A 27,452-nucleotide genomic window follows, 5' to 3' on the forward strand; every position below is an offset into this window, starting at 1 on the left:
GCCCTTCTGCCACCAACAACCATGCCACGTTCAAAGGCCACAAATCACCTTTCTTCCCCATACTGATGCTCAGTTTGAACTGCAGGAGATTGTCTTGACCATGTCTACATGCCTAAATGCACTGAGTTGCCGCCATGTGATTGGCTGATTAGAAATTAAGTGTTAACGAGCAGTTGGACAGGTGTACCTAATAAAGTGGCCGGTGAGTGTATGTTGCCTGTGGATTATTAGCCCTCAGGTGCATAACCCTACATTGAACCTCATTTGCCAAGTGGATGATCAAACACTCAGTTTTTCAAAGTCGCCCTGCAGCCTATGAACATCCTCCATAGACTGTATAACACTACACAGCTTGGTGTCATCTGCAAATATGGACACGGTGCTATTAATTCCTACCTCTATATTATTTATAAATATATTAAATAGTAGTGGGCCAAGCACATAACCCTGGGGTACACCACTGGTGACCATTCTAAGTAGGAATCATTGACCACAACAATGATTCCTTCACAACCCTCTAAATTGGGATTTATGGTGTTTTTTTGGACACTATATTAGCGCTAAAAAATGGTATCCTTAATGGTTAACTATCCCAACACTGTGCTCTACTCATAATGGATTTTTTTTAGGAGTTTCTCATTTTTTGTAACATAAATATATTATATATTATTACAATTTTTACATATATAAAAGATTTTATTAAAGTTCCTACAATGGAAGGTCAACGGCCGGCCTCAGAAGAAGTCACTTTACACAAAGTGCTAAAATGAAATTCCGATTTTTTTTGCAGGGCAGTAAAATTCTGCACAGTTGTCAGCAACAGAGAAAGAATAGCATTAAAATATGGATGTGAAACTCCAGAATGATACTGTTATCTCAATGTAGTGCGGGCCTGCTGGGAATTGTGGAATTAAGTATATGACAAAAGCAGAACAGCAGAGTGCACAGTTCTGGAGGTTCCACATTTTTAGCCAAAAAGGCAGTTTTAAATGTGTATCCATTAAAGGGATATTATATTAGATATATACCGTATATACTCGAGTATAAGCCGACCCGAGGCCCCTAATTTTAACACAAAATACTGGGAAAACCTATTGACTCGAGTATAAGCCGAGGGTGGGGAATGCATTGGTCACAGCCTCCCCAGTATATAGCCAGCCAGCCCCTGCCCCAGTGTATATAGCCAGCCAGCCCCTCCCCCAGTGTATATAGCCTGCCAGCCCCTGCCCCAGTGTATATAGCCAGCCAGCCCCTGCCCCAGTGTATATAGCCAGCCAGCCCCTGCCCCAGTGTATATAGCCTGCCAGCCCCTGCCCCAGTGTATATAGCCTGCCAGCCCCTGCCCCAGTGTATATAGCCTGCCAGCCCCTGCCCCAGTGTATATAGCCAGCCAGCCCCTGCCCCAGTGTATATAGCCAGCCAGACCCTGCCCCAGTGTATATAGCCTGCCAGCCCCTGCCCCAGTGTATATAGCCTGCCAGACCCTGCCCCAGTGTATATAGCCTGCCAGCCCCTGCCCCAGTGTATATAGCCAGCCAGCCCCTGCCCCAGTGTATATAGCCTGCCAGCCCCTGCCCCAGTGTATATAGCCTGCCAGCCCCTGCCCCAGTGTATATAGCCTGCCAGACCCTGCCCCAGTGTATATAGCCTGCCAGCCCCTGCCCCAGTGTATATAGCCTTCCAGACCCTGCCCCAGTGTATATAGCCTGCCAGACCCTGCCCCAGTGTATATAGCCTGCCAGACCCTGCCCCAGTGTATATAGCCTGCCAGCCCCTGCCCCAGTGTATATAGCCTGCCAGCCCCTGCCCCAGTGTATATAGCCTGCCAGACTCTGCCCCAGTGTATATAGCCTGCCAGACCCTGCCCCAGTGTATATAGCCTGCCAGACCCTGCCCCAGTGTATATAGCCTGCCAGACCATGCCCCAGTGTATATAGCCTGCCAGACCCTGCCCCAGTGTATATAGCCTGCCAGACCCTGCCCCAGTGTATATAGCCTGCCAGACCCTGCCCCAGTGTATATAGCCTGCCAGACCCTGCCGGACAGATCGCACAGAAGATATACAGGGGTCGCCGGAAAGGTGAGTTTAGATATATTTAATTTTTTGACTCGAGTATAAGCCGAGTTTGGGTTTTTTCAGCACATTTTTTGTGCTGAAAAACTAGGCTTATACTCGAGTATATAAGGTATATATATATATATATATATATATATATATATATATATATATATTATTTGTTAAGTAATGTAACCTTCAAGCTGGTTTTTCATTGTTCAGTCCACTGCAACACTGCCCTCATTGTCAAATTGGAAAAATGCACTGCTTGTTCGGTGATCGATGGGGGAGTGATGAGACCCCCAGCGATCAGACAGTTAACACCTATCAAGTATTAATTATGGGACAAGTTTGTATGCAAATAATATGTCTGTATTTAACTTCCACTAGAGTTAGCTTATACAGTAAGCCTAGTGTGTAATAATCTATGTAGTAGGCTCTAAAGCTCCCTCTAGTGTTGGCTAAATATAGCCAAATATGTACGTGATTTTCGGTTTGGACTAATTTAGGTAATTTAAAGGGGCTGTTTCTTTAAATGAGTTTTAATGCTACGTTACTTTAAAGCTCCTAATCCATGTCTTTCCTGTGGTATTGGTCAATTGCCACTACAGACATGTAACAGTATAGTTAGCCCCTAAAATGTGATCAAATAGTGATCGGTAACATAAATGTGTGACCCATGAAAATTGTTTTTGGGCTAGGCAATGAAAGGCTCAGAATTCATTTTATACAGAATTATATCAGAATCCTCAAAGCAGTTTTTACGGGTTTAACAAAAATACCCTCGGGGTGGGGTTAGAGGTGAGGTTAAAAGATAAAAATATACTTATGCTAAGTTCACGCTTGTATTTGGCAGGTTCTGGTACATATTCCATTATAAATAGCATAAAATATAGTGTACCAACCCACGTCTTTCTTTCACTATTAATAACAATAAATAATATGTAACAGGTGGTAACGGAAGGTCCATTAAAGTCAATGGGGAACATCTGTTCACCTTATGTTTTAATTTCAATTACCCTCTTTCTAAAAATGGAGTGTAATAGAAATCCCAGACTGGACCTTAGTATGTTGGTACTTCGTCCCAATGGTGTAGCCCCTTCTCATGGTCGCCTTACTGATTTCAGTAGGAATGTACATGAAAAGGAGCTTTGATGTGGGCATAGGAAGCCAGGTAAGCATATATATATATATATATATATATATATATATATATATATACCCCATTACATCCCATCTTGACAGAAAAAACTAAAATATATATGTTTTTGCTAATTTCACATGGTCATAAGTATTAAGACCCTTTGCTTTGACACTCATACTTGACTCACATGATGTCCATTTCATTCTGATCCCCCTTGAAATGATTCTACTCCTTTATTGGAGTCCAGCTGTATTTAATTAAACTGGTTGGACTTGATTGGGAAAGGTGCAACCCTGTCTATATAAGATCTCACAGCTCAAGGTGCATGTAAGAGCACAAGAGAATCATGAGGTCTAAGGAACTGCCCAAGAGGCTCAAAGATAAAATTGTGGCAAAGCACAGATCCTAAGAGCACAGTGGCCTCCATAATTCTTAAATGGAAGACGTTTGGGACGACCATAACTCTTTCTTAATCTGGACGTCCAGCCAAACTAAGTAATCGTGGGAGAAGAGCCCTGGTGAGGGCGGTAAAGAGGAACTACAAGATCACTATGGGCTGAGCTCCAGAGATGCAATAGGGAAATGGGAGAAAGTTCAACAAAGTCACTGCAGCCTTCACTAGCCTCTTCTCAGTGCAAGACATATAAAAGCCGCATACAGTTTGCAAAAAATTCGGTGTTAATTCTAAGCAGTATGTGTGAAGAAAACCAGGCACTACTCATCACCTGCCAAATACAATCCCAACAGTGACACATGTTGGTGGCAGCATCATAGAGGCAGGGACAAGATGACTGGATGCAATTAAAGAAAAGATGAATCCAGCCAAGTACAGAGATATATTGGATGTTTTGGACTGCATACTGGGCCTAAGGTTTCCCTTCCAAAAAGACAATGACCCTAAGCACACAAGTAATATAACAAAGCAGAGGCTTTAGAATATATCTGTGACCATTCCTGACTGGCCCAGCCAGAGCCCGGATTCTCAATTGAGAATATCTGGAGAGACTTGAAAATGGCTTTCACCAACGTTCACCATCCAACCTGAGGGAACTGAAGAGGATCAGCAAGGAAGAGGCAGAGGATCCCCAAATCCAGGTGTGTGAAACGTGTTGCATCTTCCCAAGAAGACTCCTGGCTGCACCAGCTCCAAAGCTTCTACTCAACACTGAGCAAAGGGGCTGAATACTTTACAGTTTTTTTTACTGTTTATTTTTGCAATTTACAAAATTTACAGTTTTTCTTGTAAGTTACCAAAAATATCTACACTTCTGCTTTTTTCAGTCAAGATGGGGGCAGGGTGTACAATAATGAACAAAAAAAAGAACTTTTTTGATCTTTACAATAGTCTGTAATGAGACAAAGAGTGAAAAATTTAAAGGGGTCTGAATACTTTGAGTAGCCAGTATATATAGAGCCCCAGCTCCTCAGGGGGTTTCTGGTACACCCACTTTATCAGATATGCAGTAGTTTAGACCCATAATATTAGAATCTCAGAACATGTCATAGTTTCGCATCATTTTCCTTTAAGAACCCTTGGTCTGGCAGGCGTGTTCTTTTTAAATTGGGAAGGAATCTCATCTGTCTGATGCAGGTTCTGGCTCTGCGCTCTTTTGCTTTTTATCTCCCGTGGCCAGATGTTTGCAGAGGGAACAGATGCTTATAGGAGAATGAGTAAGACTACACTAGCAAACCTGCATTTATCATGAATAAAACACTATTAATCTTCTCCCAGTCAGAATAGAGTCGCTGCAGAAAGAGAATGGATTTCTAAACATCGCACCGTTTTCTCTACGCCCTACAGCGCGCACACACAATGAACTCGGCATGCGGCATACCTGCAAGGATTAGGCAGAAATTACGGGGCCAAGGACACGCAGGCGAATTGCAACCCGCTGAGAAAGAGACCACGCGGCTGCTACTGTGTTCTCTTCTCTGCTAAAAAATACTTCACTGTATGGTCTCCCGGTGGCAAACAACCTACCTTATAAGAACGTATAGTTAGAGTCACTTACAGTATTTTTCGGACTATAAAGCGCGCCGGAGTATAAGGCACACCATCAATAAATGCCTGCTAAAACGTGTAAGGCATACCTGATTGTAAGGATGAATGACCTGCAGGTGGCAGACCTGTGCACAGTTCAAGGCAGCTGTTGTCTGTAAGTACGGTTCATATATAAGGCGCACTGGACTATAAGGCGCACCTTTCGGAGAAAATCAAAGGATTTTTAGTGCGCCTTATAGTCCGAAAATCACGGTACTATATATACAAATCAAAATGCTTCTCTTGAACTGATCCTAGACTTGTATTATACTCCAGAGCTGTAATCACAATTCTGCAGCCGTTAAGGCCATACTTTTCCAGGATTCCTAACTTGTAGAACACCTCTCTTGATGGTGGTATGTGTCCTTAAAAAACTAGTTTGGCCAATTTGGGATAATTCTCCTTGTCTGGTCGTTAAGGTCAAAGTGAATAGCAGCACCGATTGCTGGACTAACTATACTGATGCCCCATTGAGCACCTCCAGGTTGCCCCCCATTTCCGAAATGTCACCATCCTCCTTTCTACTTTCTGTCGCTGCAGATGAGATGATTCTGGGTCTTCTCATGACTGAACATAGGCACCAGTCAACTAGTTCGGGCATCGGTCACTTTTCTGAAATTCTCAAAAATCCACATCCTATATGGCTCTGTAGGTCGTATCCAGGAGATTTGCTGACTTTTACGGTAGTCTTGTCAATTTCACTTTCTTTTCTAAACAGTTTTTCTGCATCTTACCTAAGGCTATATTCACACTGCCATTGCCCGTACCGTACCGTAGCGTAGCGGGCAACGGCAGTGCACGGGGAGAGGAGGAGGAGGTGAGCGCAGCTCACCCCCGCCCCTCTCCATAGGAAGTAATGGCGCACGGTGCCGTACTACGGGTAAAGATAGGACAGGTCCTCCATACGTTAGTGTGAATGCAGCCTAATTGGGCAAAGTTCTTATAAGTTATCATGGGCAAAACAGTAAGGTATGAGTATTTCTGCAATACAGAGGCACAGGAAATCTAACATTATGTCTTAGAAAATGTAATCGGACCAAGACGTCAGCTTCAGTGGTCGCCGGGAGTAAGAAGGTGTAAACGGGTTGTCCTAACATTCAATGTAATCCTCAATCCATAGCATAGTTCATAAACTGCACTGGGACCCCCACCGATCACAAGAACAAGGATCCTACTCTACATATCACCCCCTATCCCGGACTGAATTTTGGGTCAACCTTTTAAGCATCAGCCATAGACAGAATTTTAACCCCTTTTAAAATTTAGCTTTTTTTAAATTATTTTTTACTCCCCACATAATCTATAACCTTTTATTTTTCCATATAAAGAGCTGTATGAGGGCTTATATTCTGTGTAACAAATTGCACTGCATAGGGATGGTAGTAAATATTGCAAGCCATGTACTAGGAAGTGGGAAAAAAATTCCAAATCCCAGTGAAATTGGGGTATAAAGCATTTGCATCATTTTCTTGTGGGCGTGGTTTTTATGGCTTACACTGAGTGCCCCAAATGACTCTCCCTTTATTCTTTGGGTTGGTACGATCACAGGGTAACCAGCTTTATATAGGTTATATTGCGTTTTCGTACAGTTTAAAAAATGAAAACATTCTATAAAAAAAAGTTCTTCATTTTGCCATCTTCCGGGGCTAATAACTTTTTTTTTTATATTTCGGTGCACAGAGCTGTGTGATATGTCATCTTTTGAGAGTTGAGATGACATTTTCATTGCTACCTTACTGAAGACTTTATGGCGTTTGATCACTTTTTATTAATGCAAAATAGCAAAAAAGTGGCGTTTTGGACTTTGGAGCGCTATTTTCTGTTACGGGATTGAACGCTGGAATAACCGTTATTCTTGGACATTTTGGGACACGGAGATAACTAAAATTAATATGATTTTTACTGTTTATTTCATTTTATATCATTCTAGGAGAAGGGGGTGATTTGAATACATCACACGTCGGTATGAGCTTAGGACAAACAAACTTTGTTCAGTATTATAATATAAGGTGGGACCTAAAAATTTTATCAGCAGAAATTGAGTCTACAAGAGTGTTATCTCAATTGGTTGTTTTCTAAAGAGCTTTCACTATACAATAATTACTACATTTTCTACAGAGGACAGTGGAACCTTGGAAAACAAGCATCATTTGTTCCGGGAACATGCCCATAATCTAAATTGCTGTATATCCAAGTACGTTTTCAGATAGGAAATCATTGAAACTCAGAAAATTGGTTCCCCAATGACCGAATACAGGCGGTCCCCTACTTAAGAACACTCGACTTACATACGACCCCTAGTTACAAACGGACCACTGGATATTGGTAATTTATTGTACTTTAGTCCTAGGCTACAATGATCAGCTGTAACAGTTATCACATGTGTCTGTAATGAAGATTTATTGTTAATCCTGATTCTTATGACAACCCAATATTTTTAAAATCCAATTGTCACAGAGACCAAAAAAGTTCTTGCTGGGATTACAATGATAAAATATACAGTTCCGACTTACATACAAACTCAACTTAAGAACAAACCTACAGACCCTATCTTGTATGTAACCCGGGGACTGCCTGTACCTTGGATTACAATCAGAATTTGTGCTTGTAATCCAAATTGCTTGTATGTCAAAGCAAGTTTTCCCATAGGAAATCATTGAAACACAAAAGATTTATTATTGAACCCAAAATATTTTGTGCAGTGCAACTTCTAGCCCCTTTATTTCTTCTACTTCTTCAACATTGTGTTGAAGTATTGTGAGAGGGAGGTATTGTACAGGAGAGGATGGGGAGGGCCCACAATTTTTGTAAAAGTCAAGCTTGTCTTTCAAAATGATTGTCCACCAAGTTACTTCCACCGTACGGCAAAATGTCTTGGAGAAGATCACACAAAGTTTTACTCAAGGTGGTCTTCTGTAGTAGGGATCTTCTAAAAGAATCCATTATGTAAGGTGGGACAAACAAATATTTAGCAGGAATAAGGGGTGTTTTTTCTCACACAGGTGCTCTTTAAAAGAGGTTTCGCAGTATCTAAATCTCTGTACTTCACCAGAAGTTGACTACTATGGACAATCAATGTTTACGAACATGTTCCTTGCCCTGGTCGAGCTGTTTGCTAGTGGTGACCTAAGTGGATTCATCCAATCTGAAAACATAGGAATGTTAGAAGAGTGTCCACTCACATTCTAAATATACTCATATAGTTACTATGGAATAATGATGTAGGCAATATCGATTTTCACTCCTAGAACAAACTTAGATCATCTAGAGCCACTGATGTACCTTGCGAAGCAATATCAGCATGTGAGCTGATCACCAATAATTTCTAGTTGCCTGAAATAATCATACTCAATACCAAGTGGCAGCTGCAGAAGTGTAAAGACAGTTTCTCTAGAGTAATTCATCATTTCCCCCATCTGGATACCTAAAGTAGGTTTCATCAATGCCATAATCTGCCCACATCTGTACATTTTATTGGTGCCAAAAGGAATGGTCTGGGTTTTTTTTTGCCTTAATTCATTAAAAAGGGAAATTAACATTGACATTAGTGAATCAGGAAGGAATTAGCTCTCCTCATGGAGATTGCCTTCCCAGACCAACTCTCCAGGTGTATGGAGTCTTCTGTGGGAATTTGCATATTCCTTACCCAGAATCCCCAGTGGAGCATACATGGAATTTCTGACTCTGTAAAAAGTGGCCTGCAACCTACTCCAGTACTTTGGGGCAGAATGGGGAAACTGGAGCTTATGGAGGCCACAAGAGGTTTAGGGGTCAGGGGTTTAAGGGCTTTTCCTGTTATTTTTGAATTTTATATAGACAAAATAAAAAAATGTTGACATATTGGAGAGACATATAAATTTTTTTCTTAAAAATTGCCTGCAATTTCCTTAAGGGAGATAAATTCCATTCTTACATTCATCAATGAACCCTTTTGTTGTTATACTTTGTTCCGTTGGTCGCATTTGGCCTGCCACCACCACCCTCCTGGTGCAGACTTCTTGGAAGTACAACCTCTTGCACTAGTCATACCAAAGCTTGTGGAACCACCTCTGCCCACCCCATTGCTCTTTTGGCTGTGTGATGGACCCTTAAGAGTCTTTGATAATTGCTCCCAGCTTATGCTCTGCACCACTGGGCAGCAAAGGGCATTTTCTTCCATGAAAAGATGCCTGGCAAAGGCTCCGAGCTTCCTAGAGTTAGGCTAGTGTATTTGCTGTTTTCCTCTGGCCTGTTATTAAACTTTCTTCATCTCCTTGCCCTGACCTCAACCAGCCATGCCTGGACTTTGACTACATACAAATGCTGCCTACTCTGACCTTGGTTTGCTCACTGACCACGTGCCTGTCTGACCCATTGTACCACCATCCTGTCAAATAGGTCCTGTTACAGTCAACACTGTTAAAGGGAACCGGTCACTACATTTTTACAAATATGGCTAGTGGCAGGTTCCTATAGAACTCTAGTAACTATCTGGCCCCCATCTTTTAGCTAAAAAAAATCAGAGTTATAAACTTGCCTGGTATCTAGGGATCGATAGAGTGAGTCAAGGGGCGTGGCCTAATGTCATGTGACAAGGGTGGCGTAATTATATGTCCTGTAGCCTCTTAACATTAGCAAACTGTACACTATGCACATATCTGACCACATAATAAATCACAGCAGCCAGCATGGACTTCTACTCTTCTCCATGCAGGCTGCTGTGATTACATGTGATATGATATTGTAACGTCTGCGCTCTATCAGCAGTTTGCAGAATAGGTGGCGTTAATTTGTGTGTGAACTGTGGCTTAGTGTTTGGATTACCTGAGCCACACTCTGTATTTCAGTTCTGCCCAGCAAGGGTTACTAGCCTGATGGACAGTTCCCCCAGTGTGTTTTGTTTCCGATTCTGTACCTTTGCAGCCATCTTGGTTTTGACCCGGTTTGTTTGTCTCCGCTTGTCTGTCTGTATCTTGACCTGACCTGTGTATATCCCTCCTGTCTTCCTGTATCTGTTGTTTGTTCCTCAGTATCATTTCCCTGTCTTTGACCTGTGTTAGTATTCTTGAACCAATGTGAACACTGGTCTGTTCCTGTATTCCGGTTACCTGTCCGCTCCACCATCCAGAAGCTGCCAGATGAAGTAAGTTTTCCCTGTCATCTTGTAGGGTCGCTCAGGGACCGTCAGTTAGGTCAGTGGGTTCGCCCTTATCAGAGCGGTTTATCTGCTTTAGGCAGGGCCTTAGTCCGCAGGGACGTCGCAGGGTGAGTTTGCCACCACTTACCTAGTCTGACAGCTAGTGCCAAGCCTGGTTGTGGTTGCGTGGTGTTAGAAGACTAAAGGACCTGCGATGATGTCACCCTGGTCACATGACATTACTGCTGCATGCAGAGAAAGCGAGAGGAAGAGCTGATGGATTCAGCCTGAGGAGGCCACGCCCACTCCGACTCACTATAGAAATCCTTGGATATTAGGTAAAATTAGAAAGTTGAATATATACGGGAATTTGAGGGGAACAATTTTTTGCTGAAAGAAGAAGGGTGTCGATTAGTTACTTGAGGGCTAGTATGGGAACTTGCCACTAGCTGTATTTGAGAAAAATGCGGTGACGGGTTCCCTGTAAATTCTCTCTGGGGTAGTTTCACTGTATCAGGGTAATTAAGGTCCCTGAAAGAGAGTAAAAAAAGAAAACCAGCAGTTTCACTAGGATAACAGACTTTGGATTAGTCCAAAGCCAAACAGGCCACCCTAATGTTCATCTCGTTACTTATGCAATAATTACAATATAAATATATTATTAAAAAACTGGGTAAAATAAACCAAAAAAAAAAAAGTAAATTACTTTTACTTTATTCTTTTTTTTTCCAGAAAAAAGTCAATGAATTCCCAAGGACGCTTTAAGTTCAGTGTGAATATTTGATGAAGAAGCTATGCCAAATAACACAGCCGCTCTATATCGTGCCTCAACTATAAAGTGTGCAAAGTATTTTTTGTGTTTCTTCTTCTTTTCTTCCAGACGTTCAGCCGCTAAGGCCTCTACGGGGCAATCAGAAGGGGTATTCAATTACACATGCCGTTACATGTGATTGATTTTCGGTGTTGTGATTGCAAGAAAGCTCATGGCAAACATACAATCAATGAATCCTTCATTACCGGTGATGGTATGCAGTAAGCCCACTCTCTATCATAGACACACAATCCATACTATGGAGATGAATGAAGTGTGGGAGGAAAAAAAAATTGTGGAAAGAAACAGAGTATCCCAGCGTCTCATCAATGGAATTATTATCAGCCATACATGTGACTGCACGGTCCCCATCCCATGACAATCCCCTACTACTGTTAATATCAGAGAGACCTGAAACGCGCTGGATGCGAGTTAATCTCTTTGTACAAACAAATTCTGAGTTTAAGCGCTTGTAATAGCTCGCTATACTGTTTTGTCCTCAAGCCAAGCCAAGTTTCAAAGAGATCTTAATTTAATAGATAATTGACTCAATTAGCATTGTTTCTTAAAGGGGACAACACCCAAAAAAACTTATTTTGGTTCCATTTACTCTATAACATAATACAAATCAATTTTTCTTGAAATGTGAAAACAGTTTTAGGTATTGGCCCTGGATATCTGTGTAATCAAACATTTGTGTAACAAGGTGTTAGTAGCAGCAGGACTGTGAAGAATGGGATTTACAGTATATTCCATGATTGTAGCTGAACAGTGCACTAGAGGGACAACCTTACAATGCTGCTCTCTTAGCTCTGTGCAGTGAACTGCTCCACAGTAGGCTGATACTTTCCTGATTTGTGCAGTTTTGTCTGTTTTACTATGTAGACTAGGACAGGGTGAGCAGAGTCATTTCATTACATATGAAAGCTGTGAAGGCACTGAAGAAGACCAATGTAAGGTATGAATGTTTAAAGTCCCAAACAGAGGCAGATTACTACTATCGTGTGCCTTGGGCAATATGAATATTATAGTCTCTACAAGTCTGGAATCACTTCCTACATATGGTAGTAGAATCAGCTTCTTGGAGATTGGAGGATGCGTCCCTTCTGCTGGCTTTCAATCTGCACAAGAATGGGTCTTGTGTAGATGTATATTGATAGAGGGAACATATGAGGGTTTCATGGGTGGAGGTCCTTCTCAGCCAATCTGGTGGGTGGTTTTGGTGGCCATGGAACCCCTAGAAGGCTTGAGCGCTGAGCTAACACCCAAACCGCCTATATTATAATTCACTACTGGTCCTAACATATTCTGAAGCACTGTATAGAGATTGTCATCAGTCACATTAGTATATGTTCCCATTGGGGCTCACAATCTAAGTTCCAAATGAGCCTATCAAACTCAAACAAACATGAGGACAGCATACAAACTCCATGAGGATGCTACCATTGGACAGATTTGTAATCAGCCTCTTGAAAACAGGGGATCCATTCTGCTGGGTTTTAGTTCTGAAGGTTAAGGACCAATGGAGGGCTTTTAAAGGTCCTGTAAGGGTTCTTGTATACATCTATGTTGAGAGCCGAAACACACGTATGAGGATTTTAGGGTTGGAGGTCCTTCTAATATCTCTAAAAGGCAATATAAAACTCAGTGGGTGGCTGGCTGACCATGAGCTACGAGCTTTGGGCTCTGATTGCCACCCAATTTGCTGCAATCAAAAGCGTTAAAATATAATACACAACAATACAAAATTAGTATGTCTATCACAACTATTTTGTCTCAAGGGTTTTACTCTAGGTCAAGGGTTGCCTGTGTAGTACCCCCTACATATCTTGGAGGTCATAAAGGAATTCCATTATATATTAAATCTGCATATATTTTAATTATGAAATTTCTAAATCAGCATAAAATTTCCATGAACTATAGTTTATGTCTCTCGTGGTATTTCAGATATGCCTTTATGATGAAAATCTTCTTAAAGTATCATCCTCCATTCCCACATGATCAGCTAATGAATTCCAAAAGGACGTTTATAGAAATGTACTGTGAATGCTTATTCATTGTAATTAACATATACCATAAGTATCTTCATTTCATCACCTTCTAGAATCTTCCCAACATATGTACCACTAGATGCTTCCCCGTTATGGCAATGGCGAAAAACATATCAGTTTTGGTCACCAATCAGATCCTCATAAAAAAATAATAAATACCAAAGGTGACATCAAAAGGACACCAAAACTTTTGAAAGGGGAGGTTGAAAAAGAAGCTCCCCAATGCCTTAAGAACGTATGAACAGGGATGTCCTGTTTGTGCAGCCCGATTTTCCAAGCTATGTCTGCTCATTTAGGAAGCCAGTTCTCTACCTAACTTCCAGTTAATAGTAGGCACACCTCACCCCATCGCTGTCTCTTTCTCACTCCTCACCTTGGGTTTCATTTGTATTACTGACTCTAGCCCTTCCTTGTCCTAGTAGGCACCTGACTGGAAGAGGATGGGTTAGCGATGGCACAGAAAGCCAAGTGCTGTTGAAATCAGGCACCAAGAAAGGCACAGCCATCTTAAATATTCCATCCTCTTTTCTCGGTTTGACATGACATGACTGCAAGGAGGATGGTAATTACAATATAACCTGCCCCCGCCCCAAATTAATTTATAATGGAACACCAGCTCACCTACCCATGTCATGCCATGTGCATCGGATCAGGCGCGGGCCACCTTTCTGCCAAGGTATATAGAATTCATTAAGGAAGGTCACGGTCCAGCCAGGTTCCCAACATCAAACATCTTGGGTAAAATCACCGACAACATCAAACATAAAACATCAATGCGTTTCAAGCATAATCATATGTATGTCGTGATTAAGGGCTGCGCTCCCCTTGAAACACATTGACGTTTTATACTTCTATGGATTGTTGTTGAAGATTTTACCCAATAAAGATGTTTGATGTCGGGAACCTGGCTGGACCGTGACCTTTCTTCAAGAAATTATTAGGATTATCTGACACTGGGAGGAGTGAAGACTCACTCGTGGTCCAGTGGTCACAAAACCAGTGGTGGTGCTGTCATAAAAAGTGGCCCTGTTATGCTACTTCCTGTGGGACTGTCCAGCTACTTCCTGTGGGACTGACACTAAACCAGCAGTGCCACATCCAGTAATCTAGACAGCTAGCCCTCCATTTCCAGGAATTTGTCATGCATTCTAGGAGAGCAGACATGACTGATATAGCTATGAAAACTACTTGGCCCCATTCCAATGGATTTATAATAATAATTACAATTATTTTCAAGGTTTCATAAACTTGGAAAGTCAACCATTAAAAGTTTCATTTTTTCCCCCTACTAAACCTTATGTCATTAAAACTCATATCTCAAAATCTTAAAAGCCTCGCAATCAGGTTACAGTTCCATCAGGGGGCATTATAGTCTCCATCTTCTACAGAGTGTGAAAGCTTTATATTATATTATCTCAGATGAACAGGAAAGAATAGCAGAACACGGTGAAAGCATTGTTTCCAGGCGAAATGCTGTCATCAGAGATTTCATCTCTTTATCACTGTTGACGCCGGATGAGTTTGATAAATTTCACCACCAGATCAAAACAATATAAATCTGTGTGAGTAAAAAGTAGAGTGGATAGAAAGTTTCATGGTTGCTCATAACAACCAATCAGATCCCAGTTCTCAATTTGCAATGTGCAAATTGTAGAATCATAGTATTTAAAGCAAACCTGTCATCAGGAATGTGATTTAAGCTGCTGACAGGTTCCAATAGCCTTTGCTATGCTGATTTTAAAAATGCCTTTGTTAGCATTATGGATAATTTCAGTAGTTTATATAAGTTTAATTCACATTATCTGACTCCCTGCAAGCAGACCGTAGTGACTCCCTGAGGAACTCAGCAGCTGCACCCTAAGTCAGTCTCCTTTACTCCACACTCATGCAGCTCTGTCCCCCATCTCCACTTCATGCTATGTTCATTGAGCAGGCAGGGGAGGGAGGGGGATGGTGTGGAGGAAAGGAAGAATGTATGAGAAGACTGAGACACAGGCTACAGCTTCTCCTCCCAGGGACTCACCACCTGCTGCTGGCAGGGAGCCAGGTAATGTGAATTAAACTTATATAAATTACTGAAATGTTTCAAAATATTGACAAAGGCATTTTTAAATTCAGCAAAGCAAAGGCTATTACTAGCTAAAATTGACATTCCTAGTGACAGGTTCGCTTTAAGACGCGGCTATGGGCAACTGCTCAACTCTTAATTGAATACATTTTTCTACGTGAGAAAGTAATCTGTCAGAAGATCAGACCTGATCATACCTGTCTTCCCCCCAAAAATCGATTTAATTTCAAATGATTCAAACTGAGCGCGGGATTAAACTATACAATGGGGCACATTTACTAAGGGTCGGCACGGCGCATTTTCGTCGGGTTTCCAGACTATTTCTGATTTGCGCCGCATTTGGGGTTTTTGGTGCACGCGATCGGATTTTGGCGCAATCACGCCGACTTGCATGCGACACAAATCGGGGGGCGTGGGCGACTGCTAGTTCACTTGCCTGAGGTTTGAACTGACATATAAAATTAAAGAGAGTGACACGATAAGAAAAGATGAAATGCGCTACAAAAACTTTTTTTAGGGTGTGTTTTTGGGTCCTTGGAGAGTTTTTTTGGTGCTTCATAGAAAAAAAACCTAAAAAAAAGGACAAAACTGTTTAAAAACTTTACCCCCTAAATTATTGCGATTAATAGAGCTGCTTTCCTGTATTAATGATATTCGTCACAGACCGTTATACACAATGATGCCCATTTATTTATCAGATTAAATTCCGAAATGATGGCTGTCCGTTGCACATCATTATTTTTAAAGATCTGGATGAAGGATGCGCATTTGTAAATCTTTTCTTTTTCCTCATCATGTAATAGACGGCGGCTTGGCACCATGAAAGCGGTAGCGGCAAATAGATCATTAATTAATAGGGTTTGTGGCTTGTGGACATTATGAATACGACCACTCATCAAAACAGCTGCTTCTTTACATTTTTAATGGTGTTGTCCTGAATTAGAAAAAAAAGATCAGCTTTTTTGTGTCCTCTTTGTCAATGGGCTGTGTCTAGTAATGCAGCTCAGTCCTTTGTCCTAATGCACTAATTGCGTTAGTTGGCTGTCGGCCAAGTTGGAATTCGAGTAACAACTACCGTTTCTACTTTCATCACCCTACACACATTGCCATGTATTTCTATGGGCTCGTACACACAACATCCATGGTTTCCATGGCCCCATGTATGATTCGACTCCCTGAGACGCAAAATATAGTGCAAGTTCTTTTCTTGGGAAAGCTTTTCTACAGTCATTAGTTTGTGAGAGGACCTCACATGAACCACAAACAGTCCATGGTGGATATTTATCAGGGCTTCTGTGCCACGTTCAAGGCCCTAAATTTTTGAAAATCCTAGTTTATAGCTAGCACTTAGGATTATTGTCGACTATCCGCCACCTTTACGCTAGGGGGGCATGGAAGGGCATTTAGGGGGGTGGGCTGGCCAGGGGGTGTTGACGGCTAGGAATGGGCTGGTGCAGAGTGTTCCTGACCCCCCGTCTACAAACTCAATGCAGCCAAATGAAAATTTGCTGGCTGCGTAGATAAACACTGAGCAAGACCCTGTTGGATACATCAAGAGGCCAGAGCCTCTTGATGTATCTGACTGCGTCAAAGCAGCAGCGGGTCTCCTATACACCGATGCAGAAGCACCTGCGAATAAAAAATAACCCCACCTAGGGCTCTAAAATTGCACACATTTGCGTGCTGGTGTTTTGACAACTAAGATCATGAGAATCAGGACCTGTGGTGTAAATTGAAGCTTCTTGGCCCCAATACAAAATGTGTAGTGGCCTACCAACTATAATGTATCATTCATAGTACTGTTCTCCTTATATGGAGAAATGAAATCTCATACCCCCAAGGCTCCTAGACATGGTTACATCTGCACCAGTTATGCTCAATTCACTACAATATGTAAATTTCGAGACATCAAGTGAATGGAGTAGTGGTTGAACATGTTCAACAGAGCTCTGTTCATATAGGGAACTGTGGGGCACTTTCGTGACGATGTTCTCGTGACTATTACGGGGTTCTAGTGGTCAGATCTGAACATTTAAACACGTAGCCCTCCTTATATGGATAGGGTGTGTCACAGCATCTTTAAGGTGGAGGAAGCGACAGGGTACATGCTCAATATGTCCTCCCTATTGTCTGGCTTTGCAGCAGTAGGGATATCAAAGAAAAAGAACGGTTTCCTCCTTCCCTTGGGACCTGCCCCATGCCTGATGGTTGGAAAAGGCAACATGACCCTTAGTTCTTCATCATTACCCTGACCCCAGGATCACGTCTTAGTGGCTGCGTGGTAAACTCCTTGGGGAGGAGATGTTTAATATTCCCATTTTTTCATTTGTATTGTCAAATAATTGTCAGAATTTAATCCAAATAGTAGATTTAAATCACCCAGATTGAGTCAGGCAGTAAACCCTATAGCGGTGGTGTGACTTATGAGATTTCACACTGCTGTTTATAGAACTTGCTATTCACCAAGCAAATAATAGGGTTAGCAGCAAGGTTACCCAAATATGCATGCTAAAGAGGAGGAAGACAAATAAATAGGTAATTTCAATATGGGCTCATCTGCATCTTATTATTGATAAGACGTCTTCATCCCAGCATGGCATTTCAGGGTATTACCGGATTCTGGCTGCTCTCGGAGACATGTAAATATAAGTAAGCCACTATCTAAATATGATATAGCTGTCACTTAAAATTTTCCTAGTGCCACTGCAGTAATTCCAGTAGAATTTTCTTCTCCATTTTAATTGTGTTCTATAATATCCTATGAGATTATATTATATGTAAAATGTATTCTCAAATCTCAATACTTGAGGTTCTATACTACACGTGCACACAACACTGGTGGTGGGTTCCCTCGAAATTAATAGTATTTTATTCTTTTTTTTGGTGGATTTGTTCGAGTTTTGTGTGTATGGTTCTCTGGTTGTTTAAACCTGAAAACCTTGCAGTTCCCATCCAATCTCCAGGACCTGTGTCTGTATAAAGCAGCTTCTCCTTCAGGAAGTTGCCTGAACAAACGTTCCCATCTGCTTGTTCTTCTGAGATGGATTTTTTTGCTACAGACTATCTGTCTTGAATCTCTGATGTCTGCCCTAATCCAAGTCTGGGCAGCTGCCATTACTTGTACCTGGATCCGACCCTAGTGTCACCAATTAATTTAAAGGAAACCTACCATGGGGAATCTACCATCAGAATTAGACCTGATGGTAGATTCCTCCTGCTGCCTGTGCCGTAATCTGTAATTTAATAATCTTGGAACCTAATCTAACTTGTTAAAAACTTTATTTTAGTAATATGTAAAGTAACTGCAGAGGCTACTGGGGCGTGTACTAGCCAGGCCAGGCACTGGGAGATAAGGCTAGTACACGCCCCAGTAGCCTCTGCAAGTTAATTTACATATTACTAAAAATAGTTTTTAACAAGTTAGGTTAGGTTTCAGGATAATTACATTACAGATTAGGGCAGAGGCAGGCAGGAGGAATCTACCATCAGAAGTAGAAGTTCCTCATGGTAGGTTTCCTTTAAGTGTCTGGAGACCTTTCTGCCATCCGAGCCTGGATTTTGATCCCTAACATGTGCTTGTCTGACCACTTAGAAAGTTCCTTTTGGTGCCACATTCTCTATCCAAACATCACTAACGAATCTTCCTCCTCATGGCAACATGATGGCTTCACAGCAGCAGTCCAGATGCTCATGTAGAGGTTTTAGGGTCAAAACCAGAGAAGTCATGCAACACACTTGGCAGTAGCCTAACGTCAAATCTAATTTGTTCATTCTGTCCAGGTGTTTTTTGAATGAATACTTACTACAGGTACCTACTAGAGTTCCTTTATCTTTCCGCAAACCCAAAATAATATACACATCTGAATAGTTTACTAATGCTCTCTTTACTCTCGCCTTATGCTCGCCTTTACTCCAGCGCTGTCATGAATCGAGGAACAAGATTATCATGACATTGGGCCTAGCCAAAAGAGAAGTATAAGTGAAGAAATCCCGGCACTCGCAACCTCTGATGTTCCTGCATTGATGTGTGTAATTCCTCTGCATTAAAATTTAAACATCAGAGGTTGCGAGTGCCGGGATTTCTTCACTTATATTTACTTGGCTTGGTCCGTGCCCGGAGCACCGCATATCCCCGGAAGTGCCGTCCATCTGTTAACTTTGATTAGCCAAAAGAGAAGGGCTTTAGTTGTTGCATTGTGTCCCAATGTTAATAGTCTGCTACAAGGATTAAAGGACATCTACCATAAGTGTCCAGTACTTATGTGCCCGTTTCTTTAAGTGCTAGGTGGAACTGTTAGTGCATAAAGAGATGGCAAACTTACAAATAAAAAAAGTTTTAAAAAAATATGTAAATTGGCCGGAGGCACTCAGACTGACCCCACCAGAGTGGCTCACGACATTGCCAGTTTTAAAGTTTTTCATGCACCACACTGCCCACCCGAGCAGCTAGGAGAGAACTCCCGCCCTGCTCTCCAAGCCCCGGCTCTCTGACGTTACAGGCCAGCTTCTCCGGCGAGAGGAGGAGGTACTATTACAGTGAGGGTTTGAATAAATTAAAAGACGGCTAATTTACATATTTTTTAAAACTATTGTTCTATGTAAGAGTGTCGTTTCTTTATTTACTAAGAACAGTTCCATAAAGAAATGCACACGTAAGTGTTACATATCTACACAAGTGTTACACATCTACCATTAGTGAAACTGATGGCAGATGTCCTTTAACCAGTTAAGGACCGGGCCCTTTCCTGTTTTTTCATTTCCATTTTTCACTCCCCACCTTCAAAAATCTATAACTTTTTTATTTTTACACGTAAGGAGAGCTGTGTGACAAATTGCACTTCATAGTGATGATATTGAAAATTCCATTCCATGTACTGGGAAGCAGGAAAAAAATTCTGAATGCAGTGAAAATGGTGAAAAAACGCATTTGCGCCATATTCTTGTGGGCTTGGATATTACGTCTTTCACTGAGCACCCCAAATGACATGTCTACTTTATTCTTTGGGTCGGTACGATCACGGGGATACCAAATTTCTATAGGTTTTATAGTGTTTTCGTACATTTACAAAAATTAAAATCTCCTGTAAAAAATTTTTTGGGGGATTTTGCCAACTTCTGGCGCCAATAACTTTTTTATACTTTGGTGTACGGAGCTGTGGGTGGTGTAATTTTTTGCGACATTTGATAATATTTTCAATTATATCATTTTTAGGACTGTACAACCTTTTGATCACTTTTTATAGATTTTTAAAAATATTTTTCAAAATGGCAAAAAAGTGCCATTTTCGACTTTGGGCGCTATTTTCCGTTATGGGGTTAAACGCATTGAAAAACGTTAATATATTTTGATAGATCGGGCATTTTCGGACGCATGGATACCTAATGTGTTTATGATTTTTACTGTTTATTTATATTTATGTCAGTTCTAGGGAAAGGGGGTGATTAGAATTTTTAGGTTTTTTTATTATTATTTTTTTTTAACCTTTTTTTAATTTTTCTTTTTATTATTTTTCAGACTCCCTAGGGTACTTTAACCCTAGGTTGTCTGATCGATCCTATCATATACTGCCATACTACAGTATGGCAGTATATGGGGATCTTCCTCCTCATTCATTACAATGTGCTATCAGCACATTGTAATGAAGGGGTTAAAACAAAATAGCTTCGGGTCTTCGGAAGACCCGAGGCTACCATGGAGATGGATTGCCGCTCCCTGGTAACGGGCAATCCTAGGCAAAATGACGGCGCCCATGCACCGCTATCTTTTTGAGGCTGCTGGCAGCTTTGCCCACAGCGATCGCTGTAATAACGCTAGCACCGATCGCGGGTGTTACCAGTAAGGCCCGTTCCACAAGCCCGTTCCGAATGCTGCACCGCGGGAGTGAACTCAGCATGTCAGTTCACTCCCGGTGTGCAGCATTCGGGCCGTGTGTTCCCGGCAGCTTGCGTTGCGAGTGTGATGTCATTTGATCTGTCATTTCCGCCAAAGCTTAGACTAAAAATTTTGTTTATAGATGATAAGTTCTTGAAGTTTGATGCTTGCAGAGTCATGCACAATTCCCAAATAATAACAGTAATTTTAACAGTTTTCATTAAGTGCCTTTACTCATGTAGACATTTTCTTTAAAGTTTGTTATTACCTAATACTTCAACTCCCTCGTTGAGAATTAAAGTTTCTTTAGAAACTTTAGAAATAGAAAAACCTGTTTATGTGTATTAAATAAAGCTCTCCAGTTCCAATATAGAAAAATAGTTATAAACTGACAAAATCCCCATTATCCCATAAAGATATTTTGCTTTAAATTGTATTCGGTGTACCTCTTTTCTGATATCCAAAAAGCTTCCTAGCTAAAGAGAAAACTATAAATGAATCAGAGAAAACTATAAACTGTGATGTCCATGTCTGCGTCTTCCCTGATTCACTCTGATAGGTTGAGGAAATGCTGACTGTTCCTGTGGTTTAATCTCGGCCGGCAGTGTGAAATATGTTCAATTGGTTGGCCATGAATTGTATTCACCACACCCGTCTCTCTGCAGCCAGGCTTTGAAGCAGCAAGAGTTAACACCATGTGACTGAGTGCCTGCTCCTACCACCTGGGGCAGAGTTCCTCGTGATTATATATATCCCACGCTCAGCTCATTCCTTGCTTATCAAATTCTTTTGCTAGCTCATTTTCTGCTCGGTTGTTATTCCCTACTTCTGTACTCTTGGTATTTGATGCTTGGCTTTGTTTAGTGACTACTCTTCTGTATCTGCGATCCGGTTCCTTCTATGCCCTCTCAGCTGTGACCCAGACTGTTTACTACCCCTTGTATTTTTTAGTTTATTTGTCTTGTTGCCTGTCTGCACAGTAGCCTAGGGAGCAATTGTTTTTTGTGGTTGCCCTGCATCAATAGTATATGCAAGCAGGCAGGGCTGTTGGGGAATCAGAGTTTAGGGCTCACTGTGCAGTCTCTATTACATATAAATACAATTTTAAATTGTCCATATTTATGATCAGGACAAAAACTTCCTAAAATCGAGAAAAAAAAAAACTACCTATCCTTACCTATGCCTTCCAACTTCCAACTCACCATTGTTAAAAAATACCCAAAAGTGTGCGACCCGCAACCTAATATCCCACACCATTTGATATTCTGAAGGTCAAAAGAACACTATGATAACATCCTAAAGTTGTTGTCGTACCTAAATATCAGTTAGTTCTCCATTCTGGGGATGCTTTCAGCAATCTGCTTGTTTCCTAGCAAATTTAATTGATTAAACATACATCCACTTTTAAGGGAAATAGCCTGCAGACTTCTGTCTGTTCACAAATAATATCCATAGGGTATAAGTAAACAACATGGAAATTAATGAGATTGTATATCACAATATATATGATGCTCTAATGGTAGATTAAAGAGTTTTTTCAAAGAAACCAGGACACTCCGGACCATTGCTTGGCCTGGTATTCAATCTTGATGTGTCGAATTATGAATGATGATCCAGTTGGGTAAATTATTTCAGAAAGTCATCAAGATTTATCCTTATAGGACCCATTATCCTTAAAATCTTCATCCATAATAATCCAAAGTGGTTGAACACTATAGGGTTGGTTTTCACCAGAGTTCCTGCCCAAGGCATTAGGGACTTGGCTGCTAGGGCACAGGTTGCATCTGCCGACTATGATGTCAGATACCAGATGCCAAGTTGTGGAGGATGAACTAGAGGCTGGATTGGCTCGGCATCCCAAGTCAATGACTAAGAAGACCCATCTAAATGCATGCATTGTTCACCATCTTCCCCAGAGCACCCAATAGAGGAATGATGTTTTGTAGAACTTACTGAGGGGTTCACAAAAAGCTGCCCTACCTTCTGCATGTCTTCCCTTCACTCATGGTAGTATCGGTTCTTGCCATTATTTTCAGAGAAAATTTTTCAAAAAATTAAAAGAACTAAAAATGCTACATTCATTTTATTCCATTAGTACAATAATATATTAGTTTTATATATGACTACCAAAGAGAAGAATGGTGGGATATGTAGAAAAAAGAAAAGTGGATTACAGATCCAGGCAATAACAAATGATCAGAGATAAGGACCCTTGACCATACATTAAAAAAAAAGTAATTTCCCCATTGTCCATGACCTATACAGGTCTTCGGTACAATCTTCACTGAACCATACAATACCCAACCCACCGAAAGTCAATTTATAAAAAAGATAAAAAGATAATATTTTATGTTTATAGGACACTGTCATGTTTACAATCTTGGCCACCTCTGACCTGTTGAGCTTCCAATCTCATCCTTTAATATGTGAGGTCTACACAGATAATAAGAGAACCTTGTATCCGAGAGGATGTAGTCTATTGTGTACGAAAACCTTCAAGTGATCTACAGTATGACTCCTCACAAGGCGCAAACATTATATTATTTAGGAGAAATAAAAGGAAGGAATTCATCTCAGATTGACGTCAACTGAACTTGCCTATTGACCGATGAATATCCTTCATATAAATGCAATTACTATTCATCGCATATTCTCAGAATGGACCATAAATAGTTGATCAGTGGGGCCATCTTTCCTCTGCACCAATCAGAAGTTCAGTGCACCATATACAGAGGGCACAAAGGCTTAAAATGATAGGTCGACCAGTTCTCGGTCAATTTTTTTAGGACAACCAAAATGACGCATGATAAACCAGGGGCACTTACACATAGATCCAGGCACCGTGACTGTGATAATCTTCTTATATTTGTTATCCATTGCCTCTTTCTTTCTGAAATAAACATACAAAAACCCTCTGTTCTCTGGCTTCACAAACTAGTGTTACACTGCACACAAACAGGCACAGTCTCACCCCCCAACGCTGCACTTTCTTTAGCAGTGAGCAAACAGTGGGAGGGGGAAGTGCTCCTTCAGAATGTAACAGCCTGTCAATCTGCAGCACAGAGGGGCTCTGATGACATGGCCATAGCCTTTCAGGCTCATTAGCATAAAATATCTTAAATATACAGATATTACCACAGTCACAGTGTCTGGATTTATGAGTAGTGTCCCTGGATTATCCCGCTTGATTTTGAGAACTCTGGAGGATCTAGAACTCAGGTATTGATTGGTTGCTCAAGCAATTGAATGGCTAGCATGTAATACTATGATTTCCCTGCGGAGGCACTGTGTATGCATGGTCATACATTCTTTCTTCTGTTGATCCATAGGTTCTAAGAAGTTATATCCCTGGAATACCTTGAGTATTACTGAATGACCTTTGAGAAATCACAATCTAAATTGACAGATCTCATTAACTGTGATGGATCCAAAGACATGCTGATAGGTCCAAGGCAGAAAAGAAGAAAATGAATATTCTGCTTATCATGGGAGCAGCATAGACCTGAAGAAGACCATGACAAGTTTTTGAAAATGAACAAATTCTGAAAAAATTTCCGTTTTGGACAATTCATTGAGTGACAGAAAGAGGCTCATTTACTAAAGGGCCGAATGCTGCACTTTCGTCGGGTTTCCTGAATATTTCCTTTTTGCGCCGAATTGCCCATGGATTTTGGCGCACACGATCGGACGAATTCGGACAAACTACGGAATCTTAAAAAGGATTTGTGTCGCAAGATCAAGCACTCACATGCACCAGGAAGAAGCAGGTGAACTCCGGCGGACCTCAGCGCAGCAGCGACACATGCGGGAACTCGGACGCACGATCTTAGTGAATCGTGCCAGACGCGAATCCTCGTCGGACAACGCATCGCAGAATTGCGATGGCACCGGGTAAGTAAATCTGCCCCAAAGTGTTCAGTTCCCATACAGCGCCACCAAAGGTGAAATGAAGAATAACACAATGCCCAATTAAATGCATGTGTGTGCCATGACATGCTGGATCCTGGATTGAATTCACTTTTAAAACAGCTTTGGTTAATAGAACAGAGAATGTTCTTTGTTAAAGCAAACTTTTTTATAAGTTATTTAAAAATATATCTTTTAAAAGCATGAAACTATTTCAAGATGAAAAAATTAACTAATGCATTTGTGTTTGCAAATTTTACTACTTTATGATGTAGATTGTATAAATATAAGAAGTAAATGTGTGTGATCCCACTAAATTGTATGATCAATTGGGCAAAGTTATGATTTTGATGAACTGATTTTTTGATTTTTTTTAAGTGCAAATCCAAACTTTTTCATCATATTCACCTCGTCTGCTAATTGTAAAGTTTTATAAACTCAAAGCAGCTTCTTACTCTTTGATGTTTTGCTTAATGATGACAACATAATGGAGTGATAATCTCTAATGATCTGTCATCCAAATAAAAAGTGATTCACAGACCACAAGATAACAGTTCAGCATTTGGCAGTCACGGTGCTTTGGAAGAGGGGGAATAGAGGGGGAAATTTTTGGAATCTCAAAATTAATTGGTAACAAATGATACATACACATTTCCCTTTGTATGGAGACAGTCTAAAACCAACAGAAACACATACTACAGCTAGGACTCACTTTTATAGCACAACTAATTCAAAATGTAAAGATTCCAGGGTACACAACACTGACAATAACTGCAGAAAAAAATTACATTATGAAATTTATAGACTTTTCTACAACTCATTTGGAGAGCAAAGCATCATAGAACATTGCTTTGTCTCGATCTCTTATTTTTGTTCATCTAAGGGGTTGTCAACGCTCATTTTAGATGATAGGTGATCAGACTCAGTTCTAAGATGTCAGAAAACCTTGAGCATTACTAAATGACGTTCAAGAAATCAAAAATTTTGCAATTTTTTCAACTTATTTGGAGAGCAAACCCTCAGAGAACATGACCAATTGTTGGTTCTCTAACATGAGGGGTTGTCAACACTCATTTCAGATTTTTATGTGATCAGACATGGAAGAATTCAGCTTACATGAGCATTTATGGCCCCCTTTGGATAACAGGGGTAAGGGGTAGAGATCGATGAAGGTCACATACAGACAGTCCAGACTTAAGTACACCCAATGTACAGACGACTCCTATTTACAGACACACCTGTGGATACTGATATTTTAGTGAACTTTAGCCGTATGCTTCAATGATCAACTGTAAGAATTATCTTAGGAATCTGAAATGAACCTTTATAGTTAAGCTAACAATTTGAAAATTCAATTTTCACAAGGACATTTTTTCCCTGATATTACAAAATATACCTGTTTCAACTTACATACAAATTCAACTTAAGAACAAATTTACAGAACGTATCTTCTAAGTAACCTGGGGACTGTCTGTATTAGAAATTTCTTGTTACTGTGTTGGGATCTAAGATCCACATTTTAGGCATGGGAGGTTCTGCTCAAACACAGTTATAAGGCCTCGTAGTCCATATAAGTTGGGAAATCAGGCAGGGATGGCAAAAAAAGAAAGTTTCTCTTGCTCTGGAGTTGTTCCAGTACTTGTGGTCTTCATCACCAGGGCACAGGCCTGAAGTTACAAGGGTCATGGGTCCTGTTTTGGCCAGTGGCTTCCTCAGGCTACTTTTGACATAGTGGAAGTCATGTCCAGTGATCGGAGGAGGCCACCCTTTGACCAAAATGGGCCCTGTAACCAACATTATCTCTGGCAAGCACATTGCAGGTGCTTAAAAACAAAAATACTTGAATGAGCAAGGGCAGGGCGTGTAGGGCTTCTGCCCCATAACTCCTGGAAAACCTCTTTACCCTATGCAAAGTAAGCCAGTTGAAAAAATGTATTTCACTTTTTATTAATGAACCACAAAAAAATTACAAAATAACATTATGTTCATCCAACAATTCCCAAATAATTTCTAGAGCTGATCATGTTTAATCCTTCCATACAAAGCCATAAAAATGTTTGAGTTACAAACTGACTTTTATGTTTCTTAGGACGTCGACAAATTTTGTGGGCAAAAAATCTGCGTTTACACTTTTACATCATGGCCTGACAGCAAGGGGTTGTAGCCTTTGCCAGGGAATGCATTAGTAGATTACTATGTACTTTACAGACAGAGAATTGTATTTGTTTACCTTGAGAACACAAAGGGTCCTAGAGGAACTCAGCTACAAGGCGTCCATTTCCAGGGGCCCCGTGCCTGCTAAGAAAAAAAACACATTATAATGTATTCCAGCATTGAACCAAGGCAAAGTGAGTACATATGGTTTTATGTATTAACTAATTAAATCT

At 40.8% G+C, this 27,452-nt stretch overlaps 1 protein-coding gene across 5 annotated transcripts in view; it reads right to left on the reverse strand.

Moving 5' to 3' along the window:
- Positions 1–27,452, reverse strand: part of SGCD (sarcoglycan delta) — a 454,320-nt gene that overhangs the window by 304,044 nt on the left and 122,824 nt on the right. For 3 of the 5 annotated variants that reach the window (XM_072145506.1, XM_072145503.1, XM_072145507.1), the window contains exon 2: positions 27,296–27,363. The gene's annotated coding sequence lies outside the window, so the exon portion shown is untranslated. The remainder of the gene's footprint in view (positions 1–27,295; positions 27,364–27,452) is intronic. The other 2 variants (XM_072145505.1, XM_072145504.1) reach the window with 1 other exon arrangement.

This window comes from Engystomops pustulosus, chromosome 4, assembly GCF_040894005.1.
Source record: "Engystomops pustulosus chromosome 4, aEngPut4.maternal, whole genome shotgun sequence".
In the NCBI taxonomy this organism is placed as follows: Eukaryota; Metazoa; Chordata; class Amphibia; order Anura; family Leptodactylidae; genus Engystomops; species Engystomops pustulosus.